General features: G+C 46.3%; 1 long non-coding RNA gene across 1 annotated transcript; it reads right to left on the reverse strand.

The window, feature by feature from the left end:
* Positions 1–778: 778 nt before the first annotated feature.
* LOC135981560 (uncharacterized) lies at positions 779–6,435 on the reverse strand. The gene is made up of 2 exons (XR_010598627.1): positions 5,971–6,435; positions 779–2,790 (listed from the first exon to the last, which is right to left on the reverse strand). It is a non-coding gene; the product is annotated as an uncharacterized LOC135981560 (long non-coding RNA).
* Positions 6,436–15,944: the final 9,509 nt, after the last annotated feature.

Below are 15,944 nucleotides of genomic sequence, written 5' to 3' on the forward strand. Positions count from 1 at the left end.
AAAATGGAAAAATCATTTTTTAAAATATTTTCACAATTTTTTTCCAGGTAAAAATTTCAAAGGCATCTAAGTGACATACTAGCCTAAGTCCCATTTTCCAAAGTGACTCAGGTACTTAGGAGCCTAAGTCTAATTGAAAGTCAAAAGGACTTGGGCCCATATTTTAAAAGATATTTACGTGTTGTTTTGTTCAGCGTTGCAAAGCCTATGTGACATAGACTGCTAAGTCCCATTTTCAAAAGTAACTTTAAAAGAGACAGACTCCTAAATCATTTAGGCCTTGAAATGCTTAAATACTTTAAAAATCTAGGCTGTAGATTCTTAAGTCTAGGTCACTTTTGAAAATAACTTCTACTTCACTAAATTCTACCTCTAATTTTAAGTGACTCAGGGGAAGGGGATTCCACTACTTTCTTTGGCTTAACTAGGTAGGTAGTCTTGTTTACAATCACTGGGCCTACTGGACACCTTCTTCCTTACTTTTTTCAAATATTAGGTAGGCTGGTTTTCTCTGGCTACCCTAGCATAGTGATTCAGAACCTTTCCCACACTGTGACAGCATGTTATAAAAGAAAAGTTTCAGGACTCATTTCCCAACCTTTTGAGGACCCCTCCTCCCATCCACCCATAAAGGGCTAAACTGTGGCTTTGCCATGAGCCTTGTATAAGGGCCAGGGCATAGTTGAGTTGCCCTACTGTTGCCAGCACAGAGTGCCCGAGGCAAAGCAACAGCGGGTTCGTTGCCCGGTGTGCTTCGCGTCAATATACGCACCAGGTGGAGAAGCAAACAAAGTTTATTTGGGATCCCAAAGCGGTGCAAGGAGACAGGCACGTCTCAGATCAAGCACATTAACAGGAACAGTTTTTCTTCTTTTATACATTTTGCAGTTAAGCCTCCCCCCCCCCTTTCCGCTCTAGCCCTCCCTTTCTCCCCCCCATTCCTCCCTCTACCCCTCCCGTCCCTGGTAATAGTTAAGTCATTCTTGGCAGCTATAAGCCTAGCTTGTTAGTAACTTCTTTAAACCGTTATCTTGTCCTTTTTCCCTTCAGCCAGAAACATGCAGGCCTCATTATTACCGCTTGAGCAGGGGGTTGCACACAGATAACTGGTTGCTTACATATTCCAATTGCACCTGGCTTTTGAGGTTGATTAGAGTTTAAACATGGAAGGATAGAGTTTGGTTCACTTAGGCCTAGTGCAGGAAGGCTTCATTGACACTTAGTGGCCTTCCACCCTCCCGAGTTACCTAGGGTGATGCCTAGTGACGTCAACAACTCCCTCCTTTGAGAATACTCAACAAGCCTTTGGCTGAATTTTCTCATATTCTGTGGACAAGATATGATTAAGTGCTATGAAGCTGGGGTTTTCAATGAGAGGGTATGCCGGGATTTTTGAGGAGCGGGGGGCACAAAGAGGAGCATTTTAAAACAAGCAATCAGGAGGAGGGTGACCAGGCACAGTACCACACCTGTGAGGAAGAGACGCACAAGGCCACCCCCCAGTCCTCCTAGGTCGGGCAACCAACTTCAAAGGGAATCGAAAATCGTGGGTTTCCTTTCCTGGGCCTTCCACGGCTCGAAAGCCTGTTTGGCCGACAGGACGTGCTTGTTAATGTCCTGTGAGTTTTCCGGGACATAAGTACAACATTCATTCCCAATAAGGGCACACACCCCGCCCTGGGAAGCTAAAACATAATTTAAGGCCTGTCTGTTTTGCAGGGACAGCAACCGGAGCTGGTATAGCTCTGAGTTAAGGCTCTTCTCTATGGCCAAGGTTTCATTGGCGAATGTGGTGAGAAACACAGAGAGCCTGCGATAAAATTGGGTTAGTCGTCCCACCCCATGGGATGGGAGGAGGATTATACCCAACCTGTCTCCTTCCTTAATGGGCTCTGAGGTGGCATACAAAGATTTACGCTGCCTGGGGCGGCCAGGGGTTGTCCCTTAATGCATACTGGGATTCAATGGTACAGTTTTGTGACAAGGGGGTGCCTGAGGTATTTCTTCCCCTACTGAACCATCCCCAACAGATATCTGACAAATTTTGGGGGACCACTCTCCAGGGTAACCCTGCTGCGTGGTGCGGGATTTGGGAGCATACCCAGCAGTTAGAGAGGTTAAACTCTTGGGCAAAGCAAACCTTCAAGGACTCATATGTGTTTGTTTCCAAGTTAGTAGGGATCCCTTTCCATCCCACATGTGCCTGGGGGGAAACGGGAGGTAATGAAAGGAGTGTCCCTATGGCAAAGAGTACCACTGTGGCAGACCCTGGACCCTAGGGCCTAACATGCTGGGCAGGTGACCCTAGGGCCTAACAATTACAATTCCCCAAATACCCACAAAATATCAATTACCAATAGTAGGCAGATTAAAAATAAAAGGACCAGGCCACCAGGTTAGGCCGGCCCTGTGAGAGTAAACACAACCAACGCTTAGAGTTTTCACGGGGAATGCGCTGCGACTGTCCAGAGAGACCACAGGGCATTCCCAGCAGATCTTATTGTTTTTTGAATAACAGTTTAAGTCCCAGGTCGTCGCTGGTAGTCCTTTTCCGTAGGCTGGACGGTCCACCGTTCAGGAGCGGGCACTGCCTTCAGACGGGAGTGATGAATCCAGTTCTTGTGTCCCTTGACCTTTGCTGCTGTGTGGGAGACCAGCAGGACGGTGTGGGGTCCCTTCCACTTCTCTTGGAGAGGCTTGTCCTTCCAGGTCCGAACGAGAATGGAGTCGCCTGGCTGCAAGGAGTGGACAGGGGCATCCAGCAGGAGAGGCTGCAAATCTCTGGTATACCTGTGGAGAGAACAGAAAACAGCAGACAGAGAACACATATACTGAGATAAAAAGCCACACCCCATTTCCCACTTCCCTGCCAGAACCGGTGTACCGTTCATAGGCCATGCCCTTCCAAACATAATCTCGAAGGGACTGAGCCCTAACCTGCCCTTTGGGAGAGAGCGCATGTGGAGCAAAACAAGGGGTAAGGCATCAGGCCACTTAAGGGAAGCCTCTTTGCAGACCTTTGAGAGGTGCCGCTTAAGTGTCTGATTTGTGCGTTCCACTACTCCACTGGCCTGCGGTCGCCATGGAGTGTGGAGCTTCCAGGGGATTTGCAGGGCATCCGATATCTTCTGAACAACTTGGGATGTGAAGTGTGTTCCGTTGTCAGATTCCATCCACTGGGGGAGGCCGAAGCGGGGAATGATCTCCTTGACAAATTTCAGAGCCACTGTTTTGGCATGGGAAGGCTTCAGGCCATCTGCTGAATCGATCCACCAAGACGAAAAGGTATTTGAATCCTCGGGTCTGGGGGAACTCAGTAAAGTCTATTTGCCAAACCAGCCCTGGGCCTGGGGTAGGTTCCAGAGTGGCTGGTGGCACTGACACTCCTGGTCGAGGGTTGTTCTTTTGGCAGACTAGACATTCAGCCTGTACCTGGGAGGCCAGGGGTGTAAGAGCCTCCCTGCCAGCGTATAATTCTTTGTTTCTTCACCAGGGTCAGTTCTTAATGTCTTTTGTAGTCAGGAATTCCTGGACTTTGTGGTTTCAATGAAGCAAGTGTTCCTTCTTCTCTTTTCCTGAAACAGTGTGGTTCAGCATCATACAGGGGAGAGGTTACTAGCACATCACCCTGTCTTTAAATAGGCTTATCATCAGTCGGAGAGTCCTCCCGAGGTGGAGGGGTCCTTTTACAGTGAGAAGCCTGGGTCCAGGTGGGCAGTCCTTGGTACTTCACAGCGGTGTTGGTGGTTAACAGGACTTGGAAAGGGCCTTTCCAGTGTGGAGCCAAAGCAGTTTTTCGTTGATGGACCTTACGTAGACTCAGTCTCCTTATTTCAATGAATGGCAGGGCTGCTAGGGTCTTTGGGTAGCACTTCTTTTATCTGTGAGAAAAGAAACCTAACACATTTCATTAATGCCTGACAATGTTTTGCAGATCTCATAGTTGCTTGGGCACATTCAGGCCCCCCCTTTTCTTGGCTGTCGGCCAAGTCTTAGCTCTGGGTAGTGTCCTTGGATGGTGCCAGCATCTTATCTTTGGACTGAGCTTGCTAGCTATATTTTTTCCCTCAGTTAACTCGTTCTGTTCTTTTTCCTGCTCTCCTTCTTGGCTTCTTTTAACTTACAAAGGAAACTTCCACTCTTCACTCATACACCTTTTCCCAACAATGAACACATACACATTGCCACTATACACCCTTCCAGTAAAATAACTTCTATACAGAGCTTTGGAGCAACAAACCAGGACGAGCACACCCACTTTTGAGGAGTCCAACAAAGTTCAGGAGGCTCACAGTGGCTTTAAGGCAAGGGGTGAGACCCACAGCAGCAATTAACAAGTCATCCACATATTGCAGGAGGAGGACCCTGTCCTCATTGTCCCACTCCTCCAAGTCTCTGGCCAGGGCCTGGCCGAAAAGGGTGGGGGAATTTTTAAATCCCTGGGCCAACACTGTCCAGCAAAGCTGCTTTTTAACCCACCTTTTGTCATCCCACTGGCTCCACTCTGTGGCTTGCATGGCTGAGGGCTCAATTGCAAGGGTCATTATCCAGGCATTCTCTGGGGGTAAGGTGAGGGTTATTTCATCTTGGGTGAAATGCAGGGTGGCTCCTAAGCAACAAAGCAGGTCCCATCCTAGTAGAAGTGTTGGACAATCGGGGAGGTAAACGAGTTTGTGAGATAGAGTTCTGTTTCCCAAAGCACATTCCGCTGGGGCATATACTGGGCACTTGGTTCCTTTCCCTGTGGCACCCACCACAGTGAGGAACTCTGACACAGGCAGCTGCAGGGGTTGATTTACGGCGGTTCGTGCAGCTCCAGAGTCTATTAAAAAGTTTATGTCCAAGTCTCCCACCCTCATGTTTACTCGGGGTTCCAGGGGCAGGATAGTCCGTCTCCCCTGACACTCCTATTCTTGATCCTCCGCTGCCACCATAAGGGTACCTTCCCTTTCGGGGCACTCATTTTTCCAATGTCCCTCCTTCCGGCATATGGCACACTGGTTGCGACCCAGACACCTTTCCTGTGAGCCAGGGCGCCCACGCCCATGTCCTTTCATTCCCTGGCCCCTTCCACCTTCCTGGAATTTTCCCCTGCCACCAGCCTGTACTGCTGCGACCATCATTTTCGCTTGCCTCTTTTCCTTTTCTTTAGACACAACCTGATTACGCTCCACCTCAGACAGCAGGGTCCGCATAAGGACATTACAATCATCCCAGTCAGGCTTACAGCTAGCCAGGCACCCTTCAAAGACCGAGATAGACTTGCTTGGGTTCGTAGAGAATTCCCCTGCCTGTGCCTTAAAGGCTGCTAGGTCCACCGGGTTAAAAGGCACATGGGTGTAAACCTGCATAGTAGTGGCCTGATTCCTATCTGAGCCATGTCTGGACACCACGGTCTCAGTGATCAACGGATAAAATTCCACCGAGGGGGCAATCTCTGGGACCTGAGACACCTTGTCTTTATATGGTGGGGGTGTGATAGCCGAAGGGGACACCGGACCTGCCATTACAGCTGTGGGGGGGGGGTGGTTCTGGGGACTAACAGTAGCTACTACCGAACCTGTCGGAGTCAAATTACTCTTTTGCAAAATATCTAACCTATCTCTTAGCAACATAAACAACTGTACATACATATGTTCATTCCATTTACCCGTTTGCTGACAAAACAGAAGTAATTGAAGGATCGTGTTATAATTAAGTGATCCTTCCGGTGGCCACCTTTCCTGGTCCTCTAGCTGATATTGAGGCCAGTCTACTGTACAGAACTTTTTCAGTTTACTTTTAATCAACGGATCCGATCCAAACACTTTCCAATTCACCAGAATGCATTCCAAGGGTGTACACCTTGCCCTGCCTGCCATACTCTGTCCCTGCCCCGTAGGGAGACACTGGGCGTCCCCAGGTCATAACAGGTAGACACTGGGCGTCCCCAGGTCAAGACAGATAAAGTCCCCACTGGACTGTTCCTACCTTATCCAAGGGTCCGGTTCTGCACCGTCGCCCTATCCATGGGACCGGTTCCCCACCGTCGCCCGCAGCTGCTTCTCCAGTACTTGAGCGCGTTGCACCGTTGTGCCCTCTGGGGTCGACCAAACCACGTCTCCGCCGAGGCCCCCGGTAAAGTCACCGGTGCGCGCTGGGCGTCGGTCGTCGCCGCAATCTGTCGACCTCCGAGAGGGGTCCGGGCAAGGCTAAATTTCAGCCTCGAGCCCCACGTTGGGCGCCAAAACTGTTGCCAGCACAGAGTGCCCGAGGCAAAGCAACAGCGGGTTCGTTGCCCGGTGCGCTTCGCGTCAATAAACACACCAGGTGGAGAAGCAAACAAAGTTTATTTGGGATCCCAAAGCGGTGCAAGGAGACAGGCACGTCTCAGATCAAGCACATTAACAGGAACAGTTTTTCTTCTTTTATACATTTTGCAGTTAAGCCTCACCCCCCTCCCTTTCCGCTCTAGCCCTCCCTTTCTCCCCCCCATTCCTCCCTCTACCCCTCCCGTCCCTGGTAATAGTTAAGTCATTCTTGGCAGCTATAAGCCTAGCTTGTTAGTAACTTCTTTAAACCGTTATCTTGTCCTTTTTCCCTTCAGCCAGAAACATGCAGGCCTCATTATTACCGCTTGAGCAGGGGGTTGCACACAGATAACTGGTTGCTTACATATTCCAATTGCACCTGGCTTTTGAGGTTGATTAGAGTTTAAACATGGAAGGATAGAGTTTGGTTCACTTAGGCCTAGTGCAGGAAGGCTTCATTGACACTTAGTGGCCTTCCACCCTCCCGAGTTACCTAGGGTGATGCCTAGTGATGTCAACACTACGATCAGCCCAGGAAGCAGACTATGGCCCAGACCATCACAAGCTGCTTTCCAGTTTCCCTCCAGCCCTATGCCTGGTGCATAGCATGTCCCTCAGCAGGCTGCTTAGTGCACAGGGGATAAGGCTGCCATTCCTGCCCACTCTCTGCCCAGCTGCCTGGGAGAGGGAATAGCAGTCCTGCAGAAGCTGTTTCCTCTCTTGTCTTGTGGTAGACACTATAGGGGAATAAGGAAATACTTTACACGCTCTTACAATCCTGCATGAACATTCAGGACATGTGTCTCAAAACAAGTGAATTTGCTCCTGACTCACTAGTTGAGACCTGTGCCTGGGGCATGTCCTAGTGGGTATTCCCACCTATCCAGCCAATTCCCAAGGACAATGTTCAGCGAGAGGGGAAGTAAAAAATGAAGTGAAAGAAATTAGGAACAAGAAAAGCTCACAGAGGGTTGGGGGGAGAGGTTGAGCTATATGTTATAGCTGACATAATAAAGAGAAAAATGCAGCTTGGGGCTGACAGACAGGGAATGAATAGGAAGTACTTCCACAACAAGAAAGAATTGCAGATTCAATTATTACAGACATTTTGCTCATTTACTCCCATGAAAGAGGCAAAGCTCTACCTTTCACTGCTGCCAAAGATGGGCACGGGATATCTGCTGCAAGGCAGTCACACTGAGAAGAATGTTCCAGCAGGCTAATGCACTCTGAGGAGTCCTGCGTTTATGCTTAATCAGCGGAAAAATAAACCAGCCAACACCCTGTTGTTTACTTCGGGTCACTCTGACAAAGCGAGCAGCTGGTGTTTTGGGCTTGGGTTGATGGGATATTATATCTGCCGCTCTTCATTTGTTAGCGTGACAGGAGATTCAAATTAATGTAAGAATTCATGTTTCTCTACTAAGAAGGAGGAAGAGGGGTGAAAATCCCACTAAGTGCTTGGATATGCATTTAGGTCCCAATTCAGCCAAGCATCCCTGTTCAGCAAATTGCTTCAACATGCACTTAACTTTAATCAACCAGTAAAAATATAATACTTAATGCAATTCCTGCAATTCATGGAGTACTTTGTTTGGGGGTTAGGTAATATATATTGTGGCATATTTTCTGGGGTATTATGTTAAGCAATGTGGTATAATCAAAAGACCCCCCAGAGACCTACCCAAGCAAGAAACAATGATCCATTTTAATTTCCTATATATATGTGCTGCTGATTTCATGGGCGTTCTTTGCACAGACTGTATATTTTTTGTGTGTGAGCTAGAGAGCTGTGCAGATGTGACTGTTTATCTATACCGCTACCTTGCAAATACAAGTTCTTGTTCCTATCGTAAATGAACCCTCTCCCTATGCCCTTTATCTCTGCACTGGCGGTATTTCCTGATCACAATAAAATCAGAAGCATCTTCCAAAAATCCAGGTTGTATTAAGAGCCTTATCCCTAATTCCACTGACTTTGGTGTATTGATAAGAAAATACCAATTAAGATTCATATTCCCATGCTGGACTGGTAGTCAGAGGCTAATGAGATTATGTGATCAGTCTAATTTCACTTCCAGGCACGTTTAGTAGTTATAACTTTATCTCTTTCAAACAGCAACAACCCTTGAGCCGTTGGGTTCTTCAGGGCTGTTTGTAGCCATCATTGCAGGTGTCCCTTGACCTTCAGCCAAAAAATGGTTGACCTTCCTGTAGCTTCCAAAGGAAGACTGCTGTCAGGAAAACAGCAGCAACACAAGTTACTTACCATTGTGGCAAGACCATTGCCAAAGAATTTTGCCTAAGTTCCCATGGTAGGCCTTAGTACTGATGGCAATGATGACTAACAGCTGCCACTGTCAGAAACATGATTTATGTTACATCACTTTGTGAGCTAGACAAATGTAATGTATCACTCACTGACCCAGCAGGGAAAGAAGGCGGCATTTCCTAGAACTGAAAGTACCTACCAGTCTAGTTTTGAATGTAACGGTATGAAATATTTGCAAGAGAATCCCAAACTGAGCAAAATGTTCCTGGGTTTATGGGTTTTGTCGAGTGTCGTCTGTTTAGTTGCTTTTGTAATGGGATGTGCATGAGTGGGTTGTTGGCAGTGGGGATTGAACCCTGGATCTAAAAGCCTAAACTCTACTACCTGAGTTAAAAGACTCCTTTTTGTTAGCAAGAGCTGAAGCAGACTCAGCAACCTCTATGGGGGCCATCACCAGAGGCTGTCAGAGAACCACACTCAGTTAGTGTGGGATACTCCTGGAATTCAGACATTGGTGGTCAAAAGCTTTCTGAACTGCCACAAAACTTTCAATTGAACCTTGGATCATTTTCAAGAAAACCTGGAGTCAATTCATGGTTTTGCAAAGAAATTGCACAAAATGTGAAGTTTTGCTTTGTTCTTGAAACCAGGGGAAACTCAGTGGAGATTCTGGGTTCTTCTGAAATTCAAACAGACCAGCATAGGCAGAAACCCAAGGACCAGCTCATCTGGTGATGAGCTGTGATTACTGCTGCCAATCTGCTCCTTACACCTATGAATGCATGCAGGTAGTTTATTCAATAACACGCTTCTGTTACTGCTGTTCCATCCTTTTCTGCCCCTCCTCACACTGGCCTGTTGCATCTGATCCTAAACTAAGGCCTTCTCCTACATTAACCTCTGTGTGGGCAGATCCCCGCAGCTAGTCCCCTTCCCCCCATCGCAGTCATTATGTTTCTGCACCAGCACAGGGCTGAGCCTGTGTGGAGCTCATTGCAGAACTAGGGCTCAGATTGTGAACTCTTGAGGGCAAGGACTGTCTTCTACTATTTGTGTGTGTATTGCACAGTGCAAAGGACACCAACATTTAGTTGGCACTCCCAAAATAACACTAACTCTGGCCTACACAGATGTGGAGAAAGTGAATCCAGCTATAGTTATTATGACATATTATTTATATAGGAGCAAAGGAGTGATGGGTGCTTTACAGACGAGTAAGACAAGTTCACTGCCCCCAAAAGCTTGCAGTCGACATAGTTCATACCCAAACTTTCATTCTGTGCTGAAAGGGAATGAACCAAGTTTTTCCACGTCCTCTCTGAACATTCCAAGCTAATTATCTTTCTGGTTCTCCCTCCCTTCCCCTCATCGCCAGGGGAAAGAAATCAAGACAAGACTCCTGGGTCTCCTAGAACTTGCAATATTTATCACCTGATGCCTTGGCCCAGCAGGAACAGTCAGTGCCAAACCTCTCCTGCTTAGATGAAACCTGCCAAAGAGAGGGGACAGATGCTGAGAACGTCACTCTGCAGAAGGCATCAAAGGGAGCACGAAGGTTCCATTTCCACAAAGCCAAACAAATTACCCAACGTCAGACGCATTTTTGGATAAGAATCTAGAAAATGGATGTGGCAGCAAAGGAGAGAGGGGAAGGAAGCATGTGGGAGATGGAGGGAGTAGTGGAGGGGTGCATTGAGAAGTTGTGCAAGAGGAGGATTTGTTGAGCCAGTATTGTTGTCTGCAGCTTTTGAAACAATGTTATACATCTAAGAAGGAAAGAAACAGACAGCACATCTGAGTGAAAATTGCAGGTGGCTGAATTAATTAGCTCCAAATCCCAACACCCCCCGACATCAGGTGGTGGGATTAGAGACTCAGAGCTAGTTTGCCACGGAATCCCAAACCTCAACTATTATTTGGATTCAAATTGGAAGTGTTGCAGATGGGCTCATTCAGGGAAGGGAGAGAACTGCCTTCCTCACTCAGCTGAGGCAGAAAGACACCTCTCTCATTTACAGTCCATCATGTGGCGTTAAGATCACTGTAGCCTTCCCCATCATTAATTTCACTCTGTCCTAGCTCATCTGAATGAGCTCCCAATCCCCTTTATCTGGCCCCCAGCCCTGTGCTATTTAGATTCCTTTTCTTGTTCTTTCCTTCCTCTGTGACTGTTCTGTGCAACATCCAGGGGACATTATCTGCAAGGGATTCTGCCTATTGAATGCTGGAAATATCCCACTGGGTAGTGAGTCTGGGGGAGCGAGGAGACAATGTGATCCCAAAGGCTGTCTTTAAGGCTATCATATATGGAGACAGTGGGTCTCTTAATCTAATGTAGTATCCTGCCATTCTGGATAGCTCTAACACAGTGGGTTTTTTTTCATTTGCAGACCCCTAAAAATTTCAAATGGAGCAGCAGACCCCTTTGTGTGCGGTCCCCTAGGGGTCCACAGATGACAGGTTGAAAACCACTGCTGTAACACATGCATTTCACCCTCAGCCCCCTGCTGTTTCAGTATTGGGATCCTTCCAGCTGCAGTACAGACATCCACTATGGTGGTAGGCATCATGTAAGAACACGGATAGACTAAAAGACTGAGGAAGCCTTCTGTGAATTCAGGCTGAGTCTACTGCAAAACTATGTAAGTTTCACATGGTTTGCTGTGACCATCTTGCAGGGCTGTAATCATCTGCCTTCCTGTGATGTTACTGGCAAACGAAGTGCTGGAGAGTAACAGGCAGTGCAGTTGCTTAGTCAGGTGGATGCCAAGCATGCTGGTAAGTCGATCACTGGTATTCAGTAGTACTGCACAGGGAAACAATTAGTGTTCATGTGGCATCTGCACTAGATGCGATCAGAGGGCTGGAAGATATTTGTGTTTATTATAGTATTGGGCCCAGTTGGGACTGAAACCACAGCCACTGTTCCGTTGTTCACTTGAAAGGAGATTTGATGGACAGAGATCTCAAAAGGGCTTGAGCAAAAATTGCCTCAGTAAAACACTGTAGATGGCAATTAAGTATTCATGGATCTCTCTCCTTTTTCCCCCCTCCAAGTTTCTTAGGGCTCTGAGGATCTGCCAAATGCCAGGCCAGGGTAAAGCAGTTATCTGGTTCTGCCTGGGGACCAGCTGTCTCCTTCCAATCAACCTAATACAACACGGTGTGCAGCAGCTACTCATCTGGCCTCGTTTCACATTTAATCAGGCACACTTTGCAGCCCGCAGGTGACACACTGTAACCAATCACTGAATGTGTTTTACCTTGTGCCTAGAACTACCTCCCTCCTATGTAATGGAAGCCATTAATGCCACTGGTCAGAGTTTGCTTGGACATGTAGCATTAGTACAATAGATTCCAGCCGAGTTGGTATATATCACCACAGTGATACCAACTGTCTTCCATCCAGGATGCTCTCCTGAACACCTGGGCCTCCATGACAAATCAGGGACCTTCTCTGAAGATATCCCCAGGTATCACAAGGAGGTCATGTCCTTGGAGATTCACCTTGGACACAGCTGACATGAAATACCCGTGGGTAACCAGGAAAAAAGCACAAACAGAGCAACCAAACTCAACCCTCACAGGCTCCTTGAGGTTCTTGAAAGCCTCAGCCAGCACACACACAGGCCTGCTCTGCCAGGCAGTCATCTCTAAGCCCTCTCCGCTACTCATAGCCCTTCCTGATTCCTTCCCAGTCAGAAGGAAGAGTGCCACCTCTTCAGGAGCATGGTGATCTTCAGATGGGACCCCAAACACTATTCAAAGTGGGCTCTCCTAATAACTCCCCCCCCCCTACTTTTGCACTCCCAAGGCACCAAGCTCTATAAGGTCTGCTGGAGCAGGATTTGCACCTACTGACTCATCAGCAAAAATTCCTACCGTGAGATCACTCATCCAAATACTGACCCAACCAATCATGCTTAGTTTGTCAGACTGGAGGAGACCACAGGAATTTCCAGGCTGGATCAAACAAGGAATCCATCTAATCCTGTATTGTATCTCCAGTAGTGGCCAGTACCAGCTGCTTCAGAAGATGCTAAATGAAAATCCCTAGTGTGCAATTATGAAATAAACTATAAAGTGGTGGTTTCTTCCTACGTCCCACCAGTTGTTAATGTCATAGGGTGATTTTAAACACAGGTGGGAAGATAAATCTGAATTTACTATTGTGATTAAGGAAGAGTCGGGAGTTCTCTGAATTCTAGTTCTCTGAGGCTGCTCCTCCTTTCTCCGCTTGACCCACATTTTAGATTTCATCCATCCTTCAGTTGTCCTCCTGATTCTGTGGAGAGGTTTCTCTTCTGGGAGCTTGTGAAAATCTGCAGAAGAGTTGGTCAAGAATTTTTGGTTTCCCGCCCCCAAAAAAAAAAAAAAAAAAAGTTTGGATTTTTGAGAAAAATATAAATAAGTAGAATTAAGCCTTTTTTTTTTTTTTTGGTTTCCATCAACCAAATATTTTCAGTTTAAAACTGAAAACTTTCCATTTGAAACCATGTGTTACTGATATGAAAAAAAAAACAATTTTTTCATTGACAACACATTTTCATTTTCAACAAACCCCTCCCCCCATATTTTTTCATGAAAGATATTTTAATCAGCTCTCTGCTGGGCAGATTTTCTTATTAACCTTGTTACATTTTGATGGTGTGGTCTTCGAAGCCCATTCGACCTCCATTCACTGACCTATTATGTGCCTGCCAGGCAGTGATACAACAGCTCCTTATGTAACTTTTATTCCAGCTGCACTGTAAAATAGACTGAGGGAAAGGAGTATGTATCATTTCTCTGTCTTTCTCTCCCTCTCTCATGCACTCACTCATGCACTCACACAAACTGAGCATCCATGCCTCTGCAACCATCCCCATCCCTTGGGATGTGACAGGTGAACTTATAGACATAGTTTATTGTCTTCATGCGCTCCCGGACAATGCTTACAGCAGAATAATATTTTCTGTCGAGTTAAATGAGGGGGGAAATTCTCCAGTCTGTCAGTATGTATTAACACTGATAAGGGCAACAGTAGTCTTCAGTGGGGAGCTCTCAGAGGAAGCTGACCTGAAATTACTCCACGACAGAAGAAAAAGTCAGACTCTACAGGATTGTGGCCTGGGTAGGTTTCCTAGCATTGCTTTTTGCTAGGGTATAACATCTGAGTGCCCCTACTGCCCCAATGTCTTGTGCCACTATTTGTTTGGTTTGGCATGCAGTGTCAGTGCTCTCTTGAGTTCACCCCTCCTACACGATAATGAATTTCCGCTTTCCCCAATAAAAGCAAAGGGCACATCTCTGCAAGTCATTCCACCTGGAAGGCGCTGCTGATATTGTTATGGCAGGGGTTACCAGATGGTGCTTGTACACATCAACTGATAAGCTCTCTTGGTGTGTAAGCACATTAGTCTTGGAAGAAATGCTGTGAGGTGGGTTTTTTGATGGGGTTTCTTTGGGGGACCTGTGGGAAGCAGCAAGGGAGCTTGCTTTCTGCCTTAATTTCTCTAACTAGCGTCAATGTGTGAGGCTGAGTTATCCCCTGGGAACTGGACATTGGTGTTGGACTGAGATCCTGAGGCATTGCCTGAGTGCCAGGACTGGTGTAGACTATAAAAATAAACACATTGTGCTAAGAATATATTCAGATTTGTGTTCCTGATTTCTCCTCCAACTGAAAGCTAACCTGCCAGGCCTGAGATCTGCTATCTCTCAGCAGAGGGGTGACAAGATGTACTCTTTCTTTGATCACAAATCCTGTACCACATGGACAGATATATAATGTATATAAAGCCCTAAGCTGTTTGTGGATCTGGCTCCATGAGAGACCTCCTCTCGGTGTGTGTGACACCATTGCAGTTGCAATCAGCAGAGGGGCTTGAGCCAGGTCTCCCTCTCAATTTAAATGGCAGGGTGCTGATGACAGAATATTCTAAGCTCCTTGGAGTAGGGGCCATCTTTTTGTTGTGTTTGTACAGTGCCTCACACCATTGGGTCCTGGTCTACAACTAGGGCTCCTAGACTCTGCAGTAATACCAATACTAATTAATTAAAAATTTTAAAGGGTCTCTCACTCCGGAGCTTGCTTCCTCTCTTTAGTCTGCCAGAGCACAAATATAAGAAACTTCCACATATGCCGCCAGGCTTATCTTGTTTTCCTGAGCAATTGGGGTCAGGAGGTGGGTGGTGATATGTGGAGTATTGTGGTTTGTTCTTTAAGGATGAAAAAGAAGGTGGCCAAACACAACAGTACTGGGATAGATAAATAGATATCGTGTTGTGTAGGGAGTCCATTATATTATGTATTTCCTTGACTTTATTTTTGTATTGTATATTTTAAATATGTAGCTGTCCCTAGTGAATGCAGTAGGTATACATTGAAATAAGTAAATAATAAATGTGCATCTTCCCCATTCCTTATGGCTTCAGGGTTTTTGTGCTAATGGCATAATCACTTCTGCCTGCACCTTGAATTCACAATGACATGCCAGCAATGACACGCCAACTTGAATGTTGTTACTCCATTGTCGGCAGAGTGACATCCATAAATCATTGTCAGAGTTTCCAGAAATCTTCTGGGGCTGTTAGGAACAGGACAAGCTGCTTTTGAGTGGATGAAGCCTAACTTCTCATGCTAAGTAGGACAATTTCCAGGGCCCAGCTGTTGCGGGAATGGCAAGGATATTCCTCAGTGCCCTTTGAAAGGATGGTCTGGAAGTTAAAATACCAATACATTACAATAGGCATGTCCCTTAAAGTAACTGTACCTCTATTTCCCCATCTGCAAACTGAGGCTAATAATGAGCTGGTTGAACATTTTCATTCAAAGCTTTTTTTCACCATGGAAAATTGGGTTTTCAACTAAACGCAAATGTTTGTGGGAAGTATCAGCTTTCCTCTAAATTTTCTATTTTTTATCAGAAAACTGAAAACCCAAAATTTTAGCTGAATGTGGCAGTTTTCAGCCACAAATTTTCCGGGTTCAGCCCCTCCCCCCAACCCCACCCCAATAAGTTTTCATTAAAAAAAAATCAACATTTTCAGTGTGAAACTCGTTCCAATATTTTTCAATCAGCTCTAAGTAGTACCTGCCTTTGTACAGTGCTTTGAGATCTACAGATGAGCAGTGTTATAAAGGCGCTGAGCAGCAGCAGCATTGCTATAGATGACTGTTCTTTGAATGTGGGTCTGATCCAATGTCCACTGTAATCTTTCCATTGATTTCAATGGTCTTTGAATCAGGTCTCCTATAAGTACATGTGTTAGTAGTAGTATATAGCTGCAAAGTCTTCTTATCTGTTCAGCATCCTTTCACAACCCTGTGTCATGGGCTTTTCACTGTTTTATCCTCTGTGCACCATACTGAACCAGTTAAATCTCTCTCTCTCTCGGGC

Source organism: Chrysemys picta, chromosome 2, assembly GCF_011386835.1.
Source record: "Chrysemys picta bellii isolate R12L10 chromosome 2, ASM1138683v2, whole genome shotgun sequence".
Taxonomy (NCBI): domain Eukaryota; kingdom Metazoa; phylum Chordata; order Testudines; family Emydidae; genus Chrysemys; species Chrysemys picta.